Raw genomic sequence first — 24,392 nt, 5'->3', positions numbered from 1 at the left:
TTCTGAAGTTCGTGTAAAATGCAGCCTGGGATGTCGTCTGGTCCCATGGATGCTGTGTTTTTGGCTTTAGAGAGTGCAGCTTTTACCTGCGTAGCTGTGATTACAGGGACTGTGCATTCTTCCTGTATAGATATGGACCCTTTAGGGGGTAAGAGGGGGTAAAGCTAGCACTGGACCTATCTGCCAGGATGTTGGCAATATCAGTTGGTTCTGTAATTTTCGTGCCGTTGTGCTGTAACTCAGAGCAGATCTGAGTGTTGCCATTGAGATTCTTGACATAGCTATGAAATGCTTTGTGGTTGTCCTTATAGTTTATCTAGTTTACACTATAGTTTAGTGTATTGTCTTCAGACATGGACATTTATAAACTTAGATGGTGGTCAGCCAAGTCAACATTATTTTCATCAGTATTTTAACAAGAAGTGTAGGCTGTGGTCTCTTGTTTTAAAAATAAAGGTACAGGTTGCTCTCCTTCATCTAGTTCATTCTCTATAAAATGTAACTCACAAAAATGTTTTTCTTCCTACAAGGGTACACTGGTAGTTTCCCCTCTCGCCATTTCAGTAGTTTTCTAACATTCTTGTCTCTTTTATTTCTGCTTCTGTTTCTGACTGGCTTTCTTCTGTGGAATAGCAGGCAGTAGCTTATGACTCTGTTCAAGTCCCTTTTCCCACTTTCTTCAGTATGAGATTCATCCACCTCTTCCTCATTCGAGTCACCTACTCCCCTTAATGTATTCTTAATTATGGATTATTTTCTGTCAGTGTCGCACTGACTTCTTTTATTAGTTTAACAGCTGGAGTCTTCTGGTAAAATTCAGTATCAGATTCTTTTTAACCCTTCCATCCAGGCCAAATGTTAGTTCTTTTTGTATGTTCTAGCCCTGTATGTTTTCCTATAGTAAGGCTGTGTATTTTTGGAATGCAGCTGGCTATACTTTTCCTCTTCATATGTTCCAAAGCTCTTTGAACTGGGGGAAATATTGGCCAATTATCACAGCATGTGTTAAATTAGGCAGCACAATTGCTGACTATAGCACTTTGTATAGCAGGGTTTGTATTCCCACCTGTATATTAAGTATTCTCTCTTGTCTCCATGTGTCTTTTTACTTTGTTTACTACTTGTTTTATGCTTGCACACATATTATGCTCCAAAAATTATGCTCCCTGAATCCAACAAAGCTTGCATTATTTCTTCTTAACCACAGGGTTATACAAATCTAATAATACTACTGTGATAAAAAGCAGATTCTAAACTTGAAGTTGTGAAAAGTTCAACATTCTCACTTTCGTTAGGCACACTTTCAGGTACAACTTGCTGATTAGCATTAATAGTTTTTATTGGTACTGCGGTCACTAATTGTGTAGTACTTGGTTATACTTTATTTTCAGTAATATTTGAAACAAACAAGCTGAGATGGCAACATTTTTTTTTTTGTCAGCAGGCAAAGAAGCATGGGTGAAGGTTTGCTATTAGCTGTTATTTTACACAAGTCTGACTTAATTTTTCCAATTGCAGTTAATGGCACATGCTTTCTTGTAAAAAATAGCACTACAGAAGACTTAGGGTTACTTTTGAAAATCCATTTTCATAAGTCTGTAGAGAGTACCCTTGTAAAAGCATTCAGCCATGATTTCTCAACATTTTCTTACATTATTTACATTAAAGTTTTACCCACAGTTTATAATGTTTATTAAAATCAGCCCAGAAGGACTAAGCCTCGAGTAAAGCTCAGACCCTACCCAAAATATCTTATTTCACCTTTTTGTAGCTGTCTGTATTAGCAACTAACGAGTCCATGTCTGGCTTTAATGAGTCCCTGATAATGTGTAAAGTTTGTATTATGGTCCTGTCTGCTTGGGGCCAGTTTTTTTAAGATATGTACCTCTCGAATGCCACTGGGTACACTTTCATGTTTTCTTCTGCTCCCCAGTTTACTCAGGGAAAAATTAAGATTCCCTAAAGAGGTAGATAAAGCCATCATGACTGATAGCTGTTGCTGCAGTTCAAGCAGGAATTGGCCAGTTGTGGATACTTATTGTTTGAGACTAAGTGTTGGTCCATTATATCACTTTTCTTCTTAAATATCCTAGAGGCTTTTGTCAAGGTATTATTAAATTTGACCATATTGACCACAGAAACTGCAGCAACAGTACGTACACTTGTTTTCCATCACAGGGAAAGTTAACCAGCAGGACAAGTACTCCTACACTTTCCTCAGGGCCACTTTATTTTACAGCCACAAGGATTATTTTCCAGAACAAATCTTCATATGGGCAGAAGGGTTTATAAAGAAATCATCATAGCAACCCTTTTTTGTGGTTATAATGATCCCTTTCATCCATCCATCCACAACCCCTTTTTCCGATTTTTACATATGGAGTTGGGGTGTCACTTCAACAGTGACAATCATCTAGAGCCAGGATTTACACCACTGGATAGCTAGCCCTGCCACTGTAGTTCTTCCATTCCGCACACATGCATGCACAACTATGGCCAGTTTTGGGTGTCCAGTCCACCTACTACATGTCTTTGGAATGTGGGAAGAAACACAGATCTGTGTAAAACAAACACCAACAAACCAGGAACCTCACTGAAAGGCAGCACGGCAGAAGAAAACAAAATGGAATAAAGCAGTACTGGAAAATGTAGCTCAGTCAAACAAGTTGAATCAAGATAAAGCTAATAAATGGTTTTAGTTTGATTTAACGTGTTTGACTGAGCTGCATTTTCCAGTACTGGTTTATTCCATTTTGTTTTCTTCTGCTGTGCTGCCTTTCAGTGAGGAAACCCAGATCCCCATACAGGCCACAGGTTAACAATTACCAGCTTTCTCAGCTTGAAACTTCTCGTACAGACAAGGACAGGTTCATTACCCTTGCCCTTATAAGGCCTAACTGTGGCTGAAAAGACTTTGTAGACTATTACTGTCGTGTACCAATACATTTTACCCGAGTGACTTCTATTTTTATATGTCATGCTGTACCAATTTTAGTTTTGTGAGAAAAAAGTTATTTTTGCATTGATTTCTGAGGCAACTAGTTTTTATACCTCAGATGGATAATTAATTTTGAATTTGCTGTTGTTTGATAATGAATTTTTACAACTGATTGATGTGGGTATGATATAAAATCTGTAAACAACTGACTGATATTGATCTTGGAAGTGCTTTTAGGACATTTGCAAGACACAGAAGGCTATTTTTGGTGTTGTAGTTTTTTGAAAGTTAACAAGTTTCCATTCAACTTCCTGTTAATTATCATGTTTTTTATACCAGATGAGGTTATGCATACTGTGGTCTGCTTATTAAGCCAGCATAACTAACTCATAAAACAAGTACAAAAAGGAACAAATAACAGTTGGAATATTTTGTTGCCCAGGTTCTTACTACTGTTGTTTTTGAATACTGATAATAAGGTTATTCACTTAAATGAAAGCAGGAACATATTCCAATGTTTTTGTGGTTATTAGGTAATTAATCTGAACCATATGTATGTGCTTAATACTATATATATGGCATGATCAAACATGTTTTAGAGGCCTTGACAGTATATAGTTTGGTGTACTGGAAAGGTTAGTAACCTGATTGCTTTTTTATAGTTAAGACATGTTGTAGGGAACTTGAGCCACCTTTATTTCAAAAGTAATTCACAAATAGTGTTACCTGTGGTGAATGATTACTGTTTTAGCAGTTTTTTGCTAGGTATTGTTTTGAGGTGCTACAAATCTGAATGTATTTATACTGTACTGATTATGTTTGTTTTTGCCTAGCCTTAACTGCAGCTTGCAAATATGGTTTGACCTGTGGATGTGGCTGATGGATGTTTCTCAAGCATCGTGCTCTTTACGTGTGAAACTATCTCGTTGTCAAGTTACAGCATTACAGGTATTCTTAGTTTGAGTTCCATATTGTATGTCCTCCACACTAATAGTAACGTATCATCTTTTAATGTTGACCTTGTCATTGTATAAAGTTAGTATAAACAAAGATATTGCATGTTTCCTGAAAACTGTGCATATTTAATGTAGTTCAAGACTTACTATTTTTCTGAAACATGGACAATAAATTTCCATCACTTTTCATGTTTTTATAATATTTAAAAAAATTGAATATATACGTTTCCTTCAGCAAAGGTAGCAGCCAAGTTCTAGATACATGCTAGAGTGCAGTATCTGCTTTATTGCATGTAGTTCATAATTATAAAATAAATGCTGTAATAGGATGGTGAATGCATGAATACAGCAGAATGGTACTTTTTAAAAATGTATATAGATGCTGTGATTTGTAATATAATTACGTAAAATATTTCCATATGTTTCCAAATAAAAAAATGTACATGATTTTCATCAAAGCTATAGCACTGATTCTCAATACTGGATCACTGATGTTAAAACATAATTAGTTCAAACATAAAGATACTGTGTCTTATTTTAGAAAACTATAAGAGCAGAATTTTCTATTACATTATGTTGTAATTAATAATGGATCACTTTGATTAAAATCATATGTAATTTAGTTTTTCCTCTGTCTACCTCTCTATGGTGAGAAGAATTCAGGAAATGTACTCTTGTTGTCAAAGCTGCATACTGATGTGAACGTGCATATTTTCTACTAAATTGTTTTTCCTTTTCTTAGTCACTGTGTGCAGCTTCTTTTGGGCCCACTCTTGTGATATACATCTTGTGAAATTTAGTGGTGATTAAGTTTGTGTATATGTAATTTTTTTTACATTTGCATATATTTTGTGTAGTTGTGCTTCTTATATTTTTTTATAGTGTACATTTATAGCAATGGCATGTTACTTGTGATTCAAAAAAAGAAATCATTTACCTTGGGATTCTGGAACATTTTTTGCATCACGGTAAGCAATTTAATATGAAGAACAGCAATGAACATGGTGGGGACAATTCAGAGAACAAGAGCGTGTGCAAACCTGGGAAGTTCCTAAGCCTACATAGTATGCAGATGGCAGTATAATGTCATGGTAATGACCAGTTGTTATTAAAATGAAGGCATTCAAGAATAAAAAAATGAAGATAAATAATATGTGGAGTGATTCACATATATATATATATATATATATATATATATATATATATATATATATATATATATATTTGCTGTTCAGTAATACTAACTACAGCATTTTTGACTGCATCCAAAACCTGGAGTTATAGTAGATGTACCATGAAAACAGACCATGAAGACATGTATGGGTAACCACCACACTATTGAATCTGTGCAATAGGCTGCACTCACTTCTGGCAATTATGTTATTGTGTGTTGTCACCCTTAGTAGTGCTTCATCATCCATCCGTACTTAATATATCATGCTGTCCAAGATGCTGAAACTGTGGACTGCTACCTTGGAGCTGGTAGTGATGTTGTCCTCATGTGTACATCATGATGTATGTGGAGTACCTATTCCTCTGGATATCAAAGTGTGATGGCTTTCAGAATACTAGCTATGGAGACCTTTAAGTGGCCTATGAGGGTGGGTTTGTTTCAGGCATCTGATTCAAGGATACTCCACTAGTTCCTCGATGCCATGTAACAGCATGTAATCAATATTTTTCTTAAAGAGGGCCAATGAGGAGCTTTGCTTGACATGAATGGGTAGTTTGTTCCAGAGTATGGGAAGTCTCTGGGACAGGAATCTATCCCTCCAGCATGTTCTGTTTATTGTGGTGGCAAGGTTTAGATCCCTGGACCATGTGGCTCTGTGGGATTGGGGTTTCTTTAAGTGTAGCATGTCCAACAGATCTGGGTTTGACATGGCTTTGTATGTTAGGCAATGATTGCCTCTGAGTAGACGATAAGCGACGGAGTAGAGCTGGAGTTTTTTTTAGATGGTCTGTGTATGGCATCTGTTTGAGGCCAGTAATCCTCTTAGTGAGGTATTTCTGTGGCCTTTATAGTTGTTGTAGATGTCTTGTGAGGTACATGCCAAACGGGAAGTTGTACTCTCTAATGGGTCTGATGAGGGATGAGTTGAGAGGAGCAATGACCTCTTTTTTTCTGGAAGTGAACCCCTTTGTGATGAGGTGGGCCACATAGAAGGATTTCCTGACTACTAGGGCGATGTGGTCATCAATGGAGAGACTACTGATCACCTGTGTCCCAAGGTCTCTTATCACACCTTCGGTGTTTAGTAGGCTACTGCATATGTAGCAGTTCATGGGTACATTGTTTTCCTAAAGGGGATGACAAATGCACTTCTTGGCATTGAACTTGAGGCCATGACTTTGACACCAAACATCAGTCTCAGTGAGGCCCATTTGTAGAATGTCCACATCATTAGGTGATTCTATTATGCCACCTAATTTGTAGTCATCTGCGAACTTCATTAGCCAAAGACCTGCTGTATTAGCCTGGACTTCTGAGAAGTAGATGCCAAACAGGAAAGGAATGAGGACTGAGGCCTGTGGTACTCCACTTGTCACTGGTCTGAAGTTGGATTTGGAGTAGGCTACTTTCACTGTGTGGGTTCTGTCAGAGAGCCAGTTGGCCACCGATCTTGTGACTTAGGGATTTATGCCCAGTCTAGCATTTTATCTATAATTCCAGAGTGGGGGATGGTGTCAAAAACCTTGGTGAGGTCAAGATAGGTTGTGTGCACCGCCTTACCTTCGTTCACGGCTCTTGTGACTGCTTCAAAGAAGTCCATCAGATTTAGGAGACATGACCTATCTTTTACAAACCCAAACTGAGTGGGGTCCTGAGTTTGGAGGTTACCTATGTCCTTGTTTATAAGCTCCAAGATGATACGTTCCATGGCCTTGCAGACCAGGCTCGTCAGGCTAATGGGGCAGTAGTTTCTTGGGTCTATGCTGGCATCCCCTTTGTGGAGTGGGATAACTGTCACTGCGCACCATTCAGTAGGCACAAAGCCTGAAGTGAGGCTACGGTTGAACACAATTCTGTAGTTCGTGCAAAACACAGCCTGGGATGTTGTCAGGTCCCATGGATGCTGTGTTCTTGGCTTTGGAGAGTGCCGTCTTTACTTGTGCAGCTGTGATTACAGGGGCTCTGCATTCTTCCGGTATAGTGATGGGCCCTTTGGGCGGTGAGGGGGAGTGAAGTTTGCACCGAACCTATCTGCCAGGATGTTGGCAATATCAGTTGGTTCTGTATATCTAGTGCCATTGTGCTGTAGCTCAGAGCAGATCTGAATGTCGCCACTGAGATTTTTGACATAGCTGTAGAATGCTTTGTGGTTGTCTTTAGAATCAGTGATGATTTTATTTTCGTAACTAGCTTTGGAGGATTTTATGAGGGATCTCAGCTTCTTACTCATGCTGATCAGGGAGTTCCTGCAATCAGGGGATTTTACTCTTTTTTGCAACAGCTTCTTCCTTCTGTTGTAGAGTTTGTTTATGGCAGGGGACCACCAGATTGGCTTCCTTTTTTTGGAGGATAGCGTCTTGGTTCTGTTGGGATGGCACTTTCCATGCACTCATGTATGTGCTTATACAGTGCATTTGTATAGGATTCAGTAATCGTACCTCTATTTTCCATCTGTATGGGTGTTGTGAAGCTTGCTACATCTGTCTTAAGAAGCATGAAATTGACTTTGGAGAATTTTTTTATGGTGGTTTCCTTAATGGGGGGTGGGGGTGGGATATTGATGTCAAGGGTGATTAGCTTGTGGTCAGATCTGACCAGCGAGGAGTTGACCTCTTGCGTGAAGCATCAGTTGCCCATATTGGTAATGACCAGGCCCAGGATATTACTGCCCCTGGTGGGGATATGGACAAGCTGCTCCAGAGCGTTGGAATTTGTGAATTCCAGAAAAATCATCAGATCTAATAATACCATAAAACCAACAACCTCTTATATAAAAAAAATGTACCACATGATCATTCAGCTTCCATTGCCCCAAACACTAAATGACTATTCACAGTTTTAAAAATAGACAAAAAATATGTGTAACTGTTTAGAATAATGTACACGTTTCATAGCTTCTGTGTACCACTCATGAGGGAGAGATGACACCATGAGAGAGTTTTATGGTATAACCCTGTTCTTTAAGGTTCTGGTAGACTGAATCCACACTGCAATAATAGCCCCACCTTAGGAGAACGGAAGAAGGTATATCAAGCGTAAGGGGGTTCCACTGTATCAACTGCAAGATAGTTTGTAATGCATAGGGTATAATATATAGTGTGTCTGCAGGCTACCCAGACAGTGCCCACAACTCCCACATCTGACACACATGCAGCTTATATCAATGGTTTCTGTAGAATGATTTTGCCAAGTGAAATTTTACTGGTAATACGGGATACGGTCTGGAGCCATGGCTAATGACACCTATCAGAAATCACAGAAATACAGCAGTTGGCATCAGGTAAATTGTGGCCAGCGTCCAAATATCTGTAGAAATATGAGCACAAACTAGCGTGAGCCATGCAGAAATGCATTATTTATCAAAAAACCATGATGCTCAAGTCCTGTGCTATACTTTATTAAGCCAATTGCTGGCTTATTACAGATCCCCCCTATTGTTCTTTCTTTGGAGAGCAAAAATGGGGGGGAAGACATTCCTTCTTCTATTAGCACACCAACCAGGTGGCCAGATTTGCAAAAGACTCTGTCTCTCCTGCCAAGCCATTTAGGTCCCATTTCAATATCCTGCCCCGGATCCCCCTTGAACGCGTTTTATGAAAAAATGGAAATAATAATTTCTTTTTTTAAGTTGTAGCAATTTGCTTACTACAAATGTAGCAAACAGTTAGCTGCTATAGTTTATACCTTGCCTGCATGCAACGTCACAGCACTCATGTTTAAGTTAAAAAAAAAAAAAATTCTTCTTATAAGCTGTAGCAAACAGTTGCTAACATTTGTACCCTGCCTGTACTGAGTGCTACAGTGCTTATGTGTTAGTTACAAAAAAAAAAAATTCTTTTTATAAACTGTATCAAAAGGCAAAACCAAGGAGGCGGTAAACACGGCAGTTAAAAGATAATTTGAGTTTAATGAAGTATAAGTACTTTCGCTTTGCTTCCACAACATTTCTTCAGATACAATAAAATAATATCTCAAAATGCTTGTATTTAAGTCTCCATAAATAAATAAAAATGCTAGTAGTCACATGACATATGAAAGAATCACCTGACTCTTCAGTTATACTAGTCACCTGTCCTAAACCCCAGCTTGCTAAATCCAAAATAGCACGTTCATCATAAAAAAAACAAATATAAGACTTTCAGCCTATGATGCAAAGCTGAAAAGCTGGTAAAATTAACACATAAAGTTCCTGAATAAAATATACATACATGTTTATATATAATAAACAGTACTCATACTATGAAAAGCATAATCATATTAATAGCAGTCAGACACCCCTAATGGAAGTCATAAGAACTAGCAAATAAACACATACAAGGCTGCTCAATGACCCCTTCAAGATGTAAACATAAGTCCTGCATCACTATGGCATTTCTGTTTAAATTTCTACAACCTTTCCATATAAAAACACAAAGTTTGTAAAGTAATACTTATATGCTCACCCCCATGGCTTCCACTTAACACAACTTGTAACTAATCAGCAAATATATCTATTTCAAATGAGTCTGCATACACTTGCCATTTCAAAACCAAGTTAAACAGTCCATGCATGTAGATCTAAACAACAACAGTCTTGTATATATAAAGAAAAGCAAAATAAATAAGAAATACTTATACAGACACCCCATGGTTTTACTAAGCAGATCTTGTCTTAAATCAACAAAGTTTATTTATTGTAAATGAATCAGCATACTAATGCCTTTTCAAAGTCAACTGTTACAGTTTATGCTTACAGATTTGGAAGACATGGATTGGCTCACTGAGCATAGACTAATAGTTAAACCTTCCTGCTATCCAGCATGCACATTGCACATGAAAAAAGTTCTATTCTAATTTTTACTCACCAAAAGCTCCACTTTTATGCTTGAGTTCCTAAAGACCAATTGCTGAAATTGTGTAAGCTTCCTTATGTGCAAAACTACCTGGGTTGTAAACAGCATTCAAAAGGAGAGTCTGTCTCTGAATTCATTCCAGGATAGCTAGTGTTCATTTTCAATAGATAAACTTTAAGACGTGATGTGCTTAGTAAAACCATGGGGGTGTCTATATAAGTATTTTTTTATTTATCCTGCTATTCTTTATATATACAAGACTGTTGTTTAGATCCACATGCATGGACTGTTTAACTTGGTTTTGAAATGGCAAGTGTATGCAGACTCCATTGAAATAGACATGTTTACCAATTAGTTACAAGTTGCGTTAAGTGGAAGCCACGAGATGAGCATATAAGTAATTTTTACAAACTTTGTTGTTTTTTATATGGAAAGGTTGTAGAAATTCAAACAGAAATGGACAGGCCTTATGTTTACATCTTGAAGGGGTCATTGAGCAGCCTTGTATGTGTTTATTTGCTAGTTCTTATGACTTCCATTAGGGGTGTCTGACTGCTATTAATATGATTATGCTTTTGATAGTATGAGTGCTGTTTGTTGTATATAAACATGTATGTATACTTTATTCAGGAACTTTATATGTTAATTTTACTAGCTTTTCAGCTTTGCATCATAGACTGAAGGTTTTATATTTGTTTTTTTATGATGAATGTGCTATTTGGGATTTTTCAAGCTGGAGTTTTAGGTCATGTGAGTAATATAACTAAAGAGTCAGGTGATTATTTTATATGTCATGTGACTACTAGCATTTTTATTGGTTTATGGAGACTTAAATACAAACATTTTGAGATGTTATTTTATTATATCTGAAGAAGCGTTGTGGACGCAACGTGAAAGAGCTTATGCTTCATTAAACTCAAGTTATCTTTTAACTGCCATGTTTTCTGCCTCCTTGGTTTTGCCTTTTGATTATGTTTTGTACTAGGAGTTGGTTTCATCCATTGATGTGATGAGACTTTTTGTGACTTTTTATAAACTGTAGCAATGTTTTACTTTACAGATCAGGATCAGCTGATCGAGCACCCCCAACACTTTGCGCCCGGGGCAGTAGCCCGTCTACAGTTCTGCTTGTGACATGCTGCAATTTATTGTCCTAAAAGTACAGATTTGGAAACTAGATTTAAAGTGATTTTTCTGAGTAAAAAAAAAAAAATACCCTGTCACCATAGTATTTGGTGCTCAAAGTGTAGATCAGGATTTTCACCCCATTGGCAAACATTTTTGGCTGCTGGTTTTGAAATAAATTTTGAAAGCACCAATCTCCCTAATGTTGAGCCGCTGAAAACAAACAATAAACTTTGACTTCAGTGATGCCAGGCTAGCGAAAGTGTGATGTGTGTCCATAAACTTTAATGGATGCAATGTTTTGTGTGTTCAAAGATGCATCCATTAAAACCTGTGGGCATAACTCATGATCTGATGTCAGTTTTCATTCTGTCCTCAACTTATGGGTTTGGATCCGATCCCTCAGATCCAACTTGGCCTTTGCTAAACTGGATCTATATTACATGATCAAACAGTGAAATGTTTGAACACGTAATAATTGACCCCTAAATGTCGAAATGCCATAATGTCAAACAGCAAAAAAAAAAAAAAAAAACATAAAAACACCAGAACAAACCATAAAAACACTCTGAGCAGGCCTGCACCACCCACACCCCGGCTGATTAAATATACCAACTCTGAGATCGCACCACAGTCCAGACAATGGAAAACTTCTATGTCCGTACTGTACAGAGATCTCCATTGAACTGTTCGACATTTAGGGGTCGATTATTATGTGTTCGAACATTTCACTGTTCGATCACGTAATATAGATCCGCTAAAGCTTGTGGCAACCAAAAACTCTCCAGCTTCTCCCTTGCCCACAGTGCACCAACCACAAGTACCTCAGATCATGTTTGCTACTTGGAACAAAAGACGTGGTTATAGCTACTCTCAAGCCAAGTGTCATATTGTTTATCAAAATTAATACTTCCTTTTCTAAACTTGTTTAATTTTTAGGCCTTTTGCTTCCTTTTACTAGAGTTTCATCTGCATTAATTTAACCTTTTAATTTTTTTCTCGTATCTCCCATACTCTTGATACTATAGCATCTCCCATACTCTTCCCTTCCTACAGTTGTGTAGCTTTAAATTACCATTGCTGGTATTTCTTCTATAGCTGTGACTATTTTAAAAAAGTTTTTTTTACTTCTTTATCTTTCTGCTAACTTATGTTTTACTGGTTTAATTTTGGAGTTATGGTTGACAAGGAGAAAGGTCCTGTGGGGTTCAAAAAATGCCTCAAGTGTGGGCACAACATTCCTTTTTCAGATGCATACACTTTATGTGTATACTGCTTAGGTCTCCTGCACTTACAGGAAGACTGTGCCATATGCCATGGGTTTAATCCCAGAGCTATTACGGAAATGAAAAATAAACTCATTCTCAAAGGAGTGCTTCTTTCCTCTTTTGAAGAGGCTTTATCTGGAGCTTCACCCATGAAACCGTCATCTCCAAACCTTTCCAATACTTCTTCAAGGGCATTGGATCAGTCTAGGAAAAGACCTCATTTGGATCTGACCCTTCCATCAGAACATAAAAAGAGAAAGTCAAAAATGTCGGATCAGACTTCATCCCTGGATCCAAACCAGAAAAGAAAAGAATTATTGGATCTGACCTCAACATCAGATCCAGACCACAAAAAGATAGAATCATCAGATCAGACTGCCTTGGATGAATCAAAGAAATTTTCCAGTCCATCAAGCCGTATTGTCTTACCAAGGACCAGATATTCCTCTTACATAGACCCTGTCCCCTCCAGGGTCCCTTTAGCTTTTTTGGAAAGACCCAATTCTTCACTCTTCCAGGAGTCTTATCGAAAAAGATGTGGAGAGACTGGTGAGAAGAATTCTCTTGGGACAGAGCCTGACAGGTGTCACTTTGGCTCCTACCCCTTTGGGCCAGGATGTCTGATCTTCCACTACCCCTCCTTACCAGTTCCTCCTCTGAATCCTACCATGGGATGAGAGTCCTTGGATTTGAGACATCTGGCTCTGTCTGCTTCAGATCTAAGGGTATCCTTATCCTCCAATCCAAGACTTACTCTGTGCACTTTTGTTCATTCAGATCCAGAGGGCTCCCAGTGCCAAGGCTACCCTGTCAGCTCCAAGGTGACTTCAAGGTTTTTGGAGCTGTCTCTGCACCACGGGGCCTCGGCATGGGTTAGATCAGCTCTGACTTCTGCCTCTGGGGATTCCCCCTGGAGCAGGGAAGAACTAAGGTCGAAAAACTTGCCTTTTCAGACCTGGGTCCTATCCTTCTCTGGGGAGGTCTTTCTTTGATGTTATGGAGAGAGCCTTGTATGCCTCAGCAACACAAATGGTTCCTACCCCCTTGGGTCCTAAATCTGCAGCCTTTTTGTCTCTGCATTTGGAATCCTACCTCTCTTCTCCACAGGGACAGCTGGTACTGAAACCCCAGGCTTCCCAACAGGGTGTCCCCACTTCTTCTGCTGCCTCCCCAGAGCATCCCACTAAGGAAGTCCCTAAGAAGAAGGCATGCAAGAAGAATCTATCACAAAAGAAACAGACTTTGATGAAGGTGAAGGGTCCCCGTGGTCACCTCTTGATGATGTATCATTTGGAGACATCCTTGAAATCCTGAAACAGAGAGCTAGTTGGAAGTCCAGCAACCCTTCATCAGAGGAGTCTGTATTCCTGGAGGTATTTAGTACTGGCATTTCTACCTCCTAGGTGACTCTGCCTACAGACAAACTCATTGAGTTGATCTGTCAGCAAGCAAGGGGTGCCTGTTGATGCCATGGTCATGGTGTTGGCCACTAAGAAGGAACTTGCGGAGGAGAGTTCCACTGTTCGTCCCCCCAGTTAGAAGTCTTGAGCGATGGACAGGTTTTGGAAGCATGTCTATGCTTCAGCAACCTTCACTTTAAAGTCACTGAACTATCTGACTCATTTCACCAGGATACAGAGAGACCTCATTAAGGAACTTTCTGACACCCTCTCAGGATCTGTTTCTGAAGAAGTGCAAGCATGTGTGATTTCTCAGTTGGCTGCCCTGCAATAGATTTCCAGTTTTTCTGTGAGGCATATTTCGAATGTAGCCGAAGGAACCTCAAGGGCAGTGGATTCAGGAATTTCCATAAGGAGGCACACCTGGATGTGCATATGTGATTTTTATGGAGACCTTCAAGTCTTCGTTTATCAATGCTTCTTTTGACAGCATATCTTTATTTGGCCCCAAGGTTAAAGACACATTATCCAGGTGTGAAAAGGATGGAAAGACTCTGTATACTGTGGGTGTATGTCTTATCACCCCTCAAAGATCCTTTTCCAGGATTCAATGAGGTAGTGGGACAACATGATTCAAAAAGTACCCAGGACCTTTGCTGGACACATGTTAAGGTAGTTCCCCCAGGGGTAGGGGGAATGCCAATGGTCGTTGCTACCCCTGTGGTAGTGGTGGCCCACAAACCCAAGGGTCCAGAGATTCTTTCTTTGGTAGACCCTTCCAGTGTTCCTATAACAAAGCTGATTGACCCACCCCAGGATGCAATGGGGGGTCAACTTTCCCTTCACCAGAGAGCCTGGCTAGAAATAGCAACAGATACTTGGGTGCAGAGGATCACTTCCAGAGGTTATATAATACCATTTTCCTTTCCTCCACTAACTTTAAGAAGAATACCTGATGTTCCAGCAGTCAGAGGGAACAAGCAACAGCTCAGGTACAAATGCTGCTAGAAAAAAGGGTCATTCAGGAGGTCCCGTTGGACCAGATAGGATCTGGAACATGTCCTTCTATTCTCATGTTGCAGTATTCTTACTGTGGGATCCTCCACCTCAGGCAACCCAAATATCTGGCTCCTATGCAAAAGCTTAAGCCTGGATGCTGCCAGGTGAGTGGAACATCACATGCAGGTCTATAAACCTCGGACCTTAAATGTGATGTCTGCATGCATAGACCTTAGAACTTCTCTGCTACAGTCGAACATCAGATCGAGCACTTCGCTCTGCGCTCCAGAAGACGCCATCAGACGCCTGATATTCAGATAAGTACCCTGTTGGGGAATTTGTTCTTTTGCTTGAGTCTTGGTTGCTTGTGCCTTATCTATTTAACCGATGTAAGCTAGAAAGGGGAAATGTAAGTGCGACTGCCAGATCCCCGCACAAGGACTTGCATGAACTTTGTTCGTTCTGCTTGGGCCAAGACCATGATTATACCCCCTGTATCATCTGTCAGGCGTCCATAGATAAAACTGCTTATAGTCGTTTGGAAGCCCTAAAATTTTATCTTGAAAACCAGCAACTAAAATGTTTGCCCTAGGTATGGAACCAGAGTTGGCCGTCGTGGCGGAGCCTCCTAAAAAGAAGGCCAAGGTTGTAAGGCCTACTGCTTCTGCCCCTCCAACATCAGACATCCCACCAGTCACTGATCTAGGAGCTGAGTGATGTGCTGTAGAACTAATGGTTTCGCCAGCTACCTTTGTGGAAGCCACCTTGGAATCCCCGACAGGCACGTCCTTGGAGGTCACTCCGACATTGGCTTCGGCCGAGATTGAGGGGGAACCAGGCTTTGCCGGATGGCCACCCATGGTTCTCGAATCAGAATCCTCTCCCACAGGCCCAATGCCTTATACTAGGCCTAAACTTCCAGCTACTTCAACTAAGACTACCCCTATTAAGAGGAAGCAAAAATGTAAACATTTGTCTACTTCCACAAAGGACCAACCAGACTGGCATACCTTTTCACAGTTCTTGGTTCAGGCCTTTATGGCTGTTAGGCCTACAGCTTCTCCTGATGCTACATTGCCTGCTGTTAATCCCAGGCCAGCTTCAGACGCTTCCATTCATCCCACCCACACTCAGGAGGAAGACTCCTCTTCTTCCTCCTCAGATGAATATTTAACCTACACATCCCAGTTAGCTTCTCCTCTAGACTACTCTTCCTCCCCTGATGAGGACTCCTTATAGGGAAGCTCATCCCCTGAGGATATTTCTTTTGGGGAAACAATTACCAAAATGAGGGAATATTTCAAGTGGGATGCCGCACACATGACAAAGGTTCAAAAAAGGTATTTTGAACTACTCCAGGTGGAATCATCCACCCCCTCTGCAATTCCCCTGGTGATCCCAGCTTACCTGGATGCATTTGCATCAGCCTCTAAGACCCCCGACTCTCTGCCCTCAGCTTCCAAAAGACCTGACTGGTTTTACAAGGTTCCTGATGAACATAAGCACTTCTCTAAGCCACCTATGGCAGATCCTGCAATCATTGCGGTGGCCCCTGACAAACAGTCCAGACTAATTTCTTCCTCCTCCCTTCTACCATCTAACAAGGACAGCAAGGTCATGGACAGACTGGGGAAAAAGATGTACACATCCTCCATGCTGGCCTTCAGGGCTATCAATTATCAGACCCACATGGTCAAATACGCCCTCGATTTGGTGTCTTAGGCATCCTCCTTGCTTTCCTCCATGCCTGACTCCCCTAACAAATCTCAGGAGCATCTAAGCTGTCTTTAGCATCAAAAGTTGCCAAACATTTCATAAAATGCAGCTATGATGCATCTGAGGCCTTTCCTAGGTCTGCAGCTTCAGCCTTTAGACTCTGCAGGTACTCCTGGCTGAGGTTTCAGCCCCTCCCTGAGGACTTTAAAACCAAAGTCTTAAATGCACCACCTGACAACAAATTCCTGTTTGACAAACAGTCTGCTGAACTGTTCAGAAACCTCCAGGAAAAAAGCAAAGAACTTCAGGACCTCAAACATTTATTGGTCTCTCCCATCCCTTAATTTTAAAGAAACTATCCTGCCAGGACCACTTTTGTCAGGAGGGCCCCAGTCCCTTCCACCTCCTCCTCCTCTAGACACAGAAAAGGATCTAGGAAGGCACCTTCCCCAAGGGTAGCCTCTCCTCAACCTATACCCTAGGCAGCCCTTTCCAGATAGAAACAGTAATACGCGACTTCCTCAGTCACCTTCCCCTCTCATCTCGCTTCTCTCACTATCTACCCTTCTGGAAAAAGTCACCTCAGACCGCTGGGTATTAGCAATAGAGGAAAAAAGGTTCTTCATGTCCTGGCAGAAAAAGCCCCTTCTGCAAGGCATCCTCTTCCCACCCAAAAACCAACTATATCTAATTCCCCAGATCATCCAAGATCTACTCGCCTAAGGGACCATAGAAAGAGTCCACTCAGGCCAAGAAGGGAGTGGATTGTACTCCCGTCTCTTTCTAGTGCCAAACAAGGATGGCTCTTGGAGGCCCATCCTGGATTTGTCCTTCCTAAATCTTTTTCTGAAGGACCCTTCTTTCAGAATGTTATCCCTTCAAAGCCTTCTCCCACTATTGCCACCCAAGGTGTTCATGGCCACTTTGGACTTGAAGGAGGCATACCTCCACATTCCCATTCATCCAAACTACATAAAGTTTTTGCATTTTGCTGGACCCTTTTCACACTTTCAATTTATTGCCTTGCACTTTGGTTTATCTACTTCACCAAGAGTCTTCACAAAGTGTCTAGCCCCAGCAGTAGCCTACTGCAGGACAAAAGACAGTAATATTTACTCCTACCCAGACGATCTTCTCATCCTAGCAGTAGAGGAAAGCATTCTCAGGAACCACCTACTATTCACTATGTCACTACATCAGAGCTTGGGGTTCACCCTCAACCTGACAAAATCATCCCTCATCCCATCCCAAGACAAAACCTTCCTGGGCTGCAGGGTAAGAACTGACATGATGAGGGCTTTTCTTCCTCAGGACAAAGTTTATTCCCTAGTCAACCACTTCCATGAGCTTTTCCTGGTCTCCCACATTTTGGCCAGGCAGTTCATGCATCTGCTAGGCCTCATGGGAGCTGCAATCCCTATACTACACATAGCCAGGCTGCACATGAGGAAGTTTCAGTTGTACTTAAAAAATGTCTGGTCAGAACACAGACACTCCCTGGACTTTCAGGTACCCTTCCTACCCTGTCTGAAGACAGAATTGAGGTGGTGAATCCAACAAGTTCACCAGAACCCAGGCCTACTTCTGCATCCTACCAAACCTGCGCAATGCATGCACACAGATGCTTCAGATCTAGGGTGGGATCCACTATAAACTGCTTCAAGGTGCAGGCTGTATGGGAGCCCTCTCTCCAGAAGAAAACATAACATTAGGGAAATGACTGCACTCAATCTGTCCTTACAGACCTTCCTTCCTCTAATGCAGGCAGGCACCCTCCAAATCTTCACAGACAATACCACTGTGATGTGGTACATCTACAAATGGGGGGACCAGGTCCTACCTACTCTGCAGGCTTGCAATGCAGGCATGGGAACTAGCCTCTCAGTACATCACACTGCAGGCAGCCTACATTCCATCCAAGGACAACCATCACGTGGATGCCCTCAGCAGATCATTCTCTCAGCATCATGATTGGATGTTGCACAGGGATGTGTTCTTAGACATTTTCCTCCATGGAGGCACACCATAGATAGATCTGTTTGCCTTCCCCAGAATAGACAGTTACAACTATTCTGCTCCAGGGACCCTTCCCCACTGTCCTGGAGAGTGGATGCCTTCTCAATCTCATGGAAGGGAAAGTTCCTGTATGCTTCCCTCCCTTCCCACTCATTCAGAAAGTCCTTCTAAAAATCCAGAAAGGCAAGCCAAAAATCTTGCTGGTGACTCCCTATTGGCCAAGGCAGCATTGGTTCCCTCATTTTCTATCTCTCACCAAGGGCAGTCACCACAAGTTGCCTCACAAGGTGGACATGCTCACACAACAGAAGGAATCTGTCATTCATCCACACCTGTATATGCTCTGCTTAACCCTATGGGTGATAGACTCTTGATTCCTTTCAGACACCAGTACTCAGAGGACATGCTATCCATCCTGTAGGAGGCCAGGAAACCCACTACCAGTAGAGCGTATGTTTCCAAATGGAAAAGGCTCCCCAAATAGTGTCTCCAAAGGTAAAAGGACCCCTCCCAAGTGGATGTTCTACTAGTCCTAGCCTATGTGTGTGAACTCATAAGATCAGAACTTTCATACTCTTCATTGACAGTCCACTTATCTACCATTTCAGCCTGCTTACTTTTGGATTCACCTCTTCTCTCCAGGCTGGATGTCAAACTATTCCTAAAAGGTGTTCTACACATCAGACCACCACATAAACCTATCTCCCCCCCTTGGGACTTGAACTACATACTGGAGAAACTCACTATTGCCCCCTTTGAACCAGCAAGCTCTGCTTCTCTACAGATGCGCATTTTTGTTTGTGTTGTTCTGCAGTACTCCACCTTTGATTTTAGCAACTGTCTTCAGTCGCTAAGAGGTCCTGACAAATTACGTATTGTAAACGCTATTTTCTAGGGCAGTTTGTCTTTGATTTAACCACTGCATGTAGTCGCTAGTGGTTCTAAAGCAATAGCTACCGCATTTAGAGTTTCCTAAAGCCAGTATTTTGTTTGTGTTGTTCTGCAGTAATCTACCTTTGATTTTAGCAACTGTCTTCAGTCGCTAAGAGGTCTTGCACCTCGAGTCCTATATCTATGGTTCCATGGTAATTTACCTTAGCTAGGGCTACTGCACTTCGTCGCCAGATATTTTCAAAGCGAAATGTTTGTAAGAGCTGTTCTGTTTAACTGTTGTCTTTGATTTTGCCTACTGCATTAGTCGCTAAGAGGCCTGACACCTTGTGTACTGTTAACTAAATTTAGTGATACCATTCCTTGAATTCATTCTGCTAGTAGTTGCTATGAGGCCTACAAGCATGAAATAAGTATACAGTCGTTTTTATTGTTGCTTGCTTTTGATTTTGCCAACTGCATGTAGTCACTAAGAGGTTGTTTCTTACCAGTAGGAATACTATAAACGCTGCTCGCCTCTAGTTATACCCAGCACAGGGTGGACAGCATTACCTCCCAATACATTTCTTACAGCGTTAAATCCTATTACATTTTTTACTGTTTAGAAATACACTGCACTGACTCTAAAACCTTGTATGTACATATATCTACTTTATACTTGTAAAGTGAATGAACATGTGCTAATGTATTTTAACTGCTGATGCTAGTAATGACTATTACTTTAGAATACCTGTTACTGTGACTTGGAAATATTTTTTTTTATTTTCTCTCTCTCTCTTACACCTATACTCTTCTTACTTTGGTACCTCTCTACCCACTCTATTGCTAACCACCTCTGTTCTTTCTGTTACCTTTTGTCTCCTAACCCTCCTTTTCTTTTTTTGTATTGCAGCATTAAAGCCTAGTGCTCCTCATCGGGTGTCCCCTCTCTGCTGGCCTATCTCCCTTGTCTCCCAGAAGCTACAACACAGGCCATTTGTGTCGGCATCCAGGAAGCACCCCTAGCTCCTCTTCAGTGATGGTTTTTGAGTTCTAAACTCTTCTATACTGACTGTACGTCCATCTTGCTTAAATATTTTATGTTTTGTACTCTGGTGGGCAGCACACACGTGGCGCCAACTTAGGCTGCGTTTGTCCCTTGCTTTCCTGCATTATAGTAATCACCTCTTCCCCTTTATCTATCATTACTACTCCCTCCCGCCCCTGGTTGACCTGAAGTCCCCCTCGTCTGCTAGCCTTACTATTGCTGTGACGCTCCACTTGCCTTGCCTCTTCTGTTTCCTCACTGTCTCTCCATTACCTTTCTGGCTATTGCACTCCTCTCTCTGGTTCACTAAATGACTATATCCTGAATATTTCTATTCACCTACTCTCAAATACCCCTCTCTGTGTCACTCTGTAAACTGTACATTTTCTTACTTTACCTTGTACCTGTTATATTCTTGCATACTGCCTTTACCTTTCCTTCTCTCTTTACCTAACTCTCCTATACTCACTGATTAAACTACATAGTATATGAAACTAGTAGTGAATCAGCTTCCCTGCTTAGCTGATTGATTACGCTCTCTTCACTAACTGTTTCTGCCCGCTCAGCCTCCCTACCCCCTTATCCCACCCACCCCACGTACCCTTAGCCTTATACCTCACATACCCCTCCCACTCTATATTTACACCTATCACAGACTCCTACCTCATCTGTAACTCCCTCCCAACTTTACCCTCCTTAATTATCTCTCCTACCCACCCAAAGCTAATTACATACTCTGACTCTTCCATCTAGCTTCTCTTACTTAATCTACAATCTTAGCCTAGGCCCCTTCGTCTATTCCTTTCACTCTCACCTCAACATGTCCACTAAAGCTTATAAACCTCCACCCAAGACCTCTGTAACAGATACTATTCTGTTAAAACTAACACTTATGCTCATTACTTCTCTTGCTCTCACACTACCCTACTTCTTGACCTGTTATGAATTAAATCCTAGCTACCACTTTAACTACTCTCCCAAACATACTGCCTCTGATACTGAAAGCCTAAACTTCACTCATGTAAACATTACATCTACCTCTAGCTATCTCCTAGCCAGATATCATAGGCTGTCTCACATTAAAATTCAAAATCTCTGGTTTAGGAAACTAAAATACTTACTAAACTGTCCTAACAAAGCTTACCTGAAATTTAACCACTCTACCTTGGCAGATGGGGACATCCACCCCAACCCAGGGCCCGTAACTACTTCATCTGACACCATACCTGCCTCACTAAACTCATCCCCTCAACTACAAACCTCCAATGCAAATACTCTACTCATAGGGCACCTTAATATCCGTAGTGTCAATAACAAAATCACCCATCTCCACTCCCTTCTTGAATACCACTCCTTTGATATTCTCTGTTTGACTGAAACCTGGTTAAAACCCTACACTCTAGATAATGAAATCATTCCTCCAGGTTACAATATCTTGAGACTCGACCGCAAAACTAAAAAAGGCGGGGGAGTGGCACTACTATTTAAAACCGAACTAAATTTAACATTAGTACCCCATGATAAACTGGACATTAACAATACTGAGCTTCTTATCTCAAAGCTACAACTAAACCCTAAAAAAGCAATCTATATTATCTGCATATATCTACCTCCTGGAAATAACTCTACCTCCATAGAAAACATCCTCAGCTGCATTACTTCCACCTACCCACAAGAAACTATAATACTCGGAGACCTCAACCTTGACTGGTCCTCAATTAACACTAATAACCCAACTTCTCATATTAACCTCCATGGCTTTACTCAGATAATAAACACCCCCACTAGGATTAACAAACCGAACAACAAAGAAAGTATTCTAGATTGGATTCTCATTAACAAACCTCAACTAAACTATCAGTCCGGAACGCTACCCGATGACTTTAGTGACCACAATCTAACCTATATTATAAGACAAAAAAATGCCTCTAACAATTCTCCAATGTATAAGACCCTACATAATCTCAAATGCTTCAACCCTATACAATTTAAAACTGAACTAAGTGCCTGCAACTGGAACCCACTTAAGACACTTCCTCTTGAAGAAGCTGTTCTATCCTTTAACACCACATTCCTAAAAATTCTAGATAATCATGCACCAAAACGTTCCATCTGAATTAAATCTAAACCTGCCCCATGGCTATCTAAAGATACAAGACAAAAAATGTTACTTAGGAACAAATCTTGGAAAAAATGGCGAACCAGCAAATCTCCCATAGACCAACAGACCTTTAGGCACCTAAGAAACAGTACCAAAAGAGCTATCTTCTCTGATAAAAAGAATTATTATAGTAATCTCCAGCAAACAAAACACAATAACCCTCAAAAATTCTGGTCAACCCTAAACAGACTTCTTCACCCTGGACAGACTACCACCCCATCCCCTTCCGGGTCTGAAAAGAATTCCTCCCTTGATACTGCCAATACTTTCAACTCTTTCTTTATTGATACTATTAATTCCTTAGCCTCCCATCTCTCTAGTGACAACACTAGTATCCCTGACCTTACATCCCTCAATCTTCAAACCTTTAGGCTTCAACCCATCTCCACTACCTTTATACAGAAATGTATCCACAAACTCAAACCATGTACCCCCTCGGCAGACCAGCTTCCATCTGAATTCCTTCAAAAAGCAGCCTCTGAAATAGCCTACCCTATATCCATCCTTATTAATAGAACTGTAAATGAAGCAACCATACCTGACATATGGAAAATTTCTCACATCATACCCTTACATAAAGGAGGTAACTCCTATGAATATTCTAATTATAGGCCCATTGCTCTCTTGTCCCCACTTGCAAAAATCATGGAAAAATGTGTGCACCATCAGTTAATGAACCACTTAATAACAAATAACATTCTCTCTAACTGTCAACATGGCTTCAGGCCTTTTCATAGCACAACTACCGCTCTCCTCTCCTTTACAGACTTTATTAACAAAAATCGCAATAATAACATCCTGTCTTCAGCTCTTTTTATTGACCTGTCCAAAGCCTTTGACATGGTCAACCACTCTCTCCTCTTAAACATTCTTGAATCTCTATCCTTAGAATCTAAAGTTGTCCACTGGTTTAGATCCTATCTCACTAACAGGAAACAGGCCGTCCTCTGGGATAACAAACTCTCATCTCTTCTCCCAGTTTCACTCGGGGTACCCCAAGGCTCTATTCTCGGACCCCTTCTTTTCTCCCTCTTTATAAATGACTTACAAGTAGCTATTCCCCAAGCTACATGCATACAATATGCTGATGACTCCACACTAATTTGCTCTGCTAAATCCATTTCTGAACTACAAACTAATACTCAAACTGTATTTTCCAAAGTTGAAACTTGGTTCCTAAAACGTTGCCTCCTCCTAAATGCAAAAAAAACCAAACTCTTACTTTTTAGGCCTACTACCAGATCCCCTACATTAGACTTCACTATCGTATCTAATAATGGAACTCTTATATCTCCTGACTCTACTACTAAACTGCTAGGAGTCACGATTGACAACAATCTTTCCTTTGACTGTCATACAACAGTACCATTAAATCTGTAAACAGGAAACTTGGCTGTCTCTATAGAATTAAAACTTTCTTAACCTCCCCAGCCAAAGTTACTCTTGCTCACTCTCACCTTATTTCCACTCTTCTCTATGCCTCACCAATCTATACTAACCTCAAGAAAAACAATCTCTCCAAACTGTCTACCACTTACAACAATATAGCTAGATTTGTTACTGATAAGCCTTTCAGAACTCACCACTGTCTGAATCTGCAGCAACTTAACTGGCTTGAACTGACAAACATGCTGTTTCTTTCCCAACTCACGTTTGTCCAAAGAGCTTTCTATCAACCTCATAACACACCTGTACTTTCTAACCTCTTAACCCCTTATTCTAATCTGAACTCACTCCGATCATCTAATAAACTGTTAGTCACCTTAACCAAATCTAATAACCTAGCTGGTGATTCCCTCTTCTCAAATTCCATTGGTAAACACTGGAATCAACTTCCTACCGAACTTACTTCCATTGCATCTACTGTTCTGTTTAAACAAAAACTTAGA

General features: G+C 40.7%; 1 protein-coding gene across 5 annotated transcripts in view; it reads left to right on the top strand.

The window, feature by feature from the left end:
- The window catches only part of ERG (ETS transcription factor ERG), a 2,569,778-nt gene that overhangs the window by 637,851 nt on the left and 1,907,535 nt on the right, over positions 1-24,392 (top strand). For all 5 annotated transcript variants that reach the window (XM_044071455.1, XM_044071454.1, XM_044071452.1 and 2 more), the window contains exon 2: positions 3,772-3,886. The gene's annotated coding sequence lies outside the window, so the exon portion shown is untranslated. The remainder of the gene's footprint in view (positions 1-3,771; positions 3,887-24,392) is intronic.

Source organism: Protopterus annectens, chromosome 5.part0, assembly GCF_019279795.1.
Source record: "Protopterus annectens isolate FY-2018-M chromosome 5.part0, PAN1.0, whole genome shotgun sequence".
NCBI lineage: Eukaryota > Metazoa > Chordata > Ceratodontiformes > Protopteridae > Protopterus > Protopterus annectens.
This window is presented reverse-complemented; position numbering and strand designations above follow the sequence as displayed.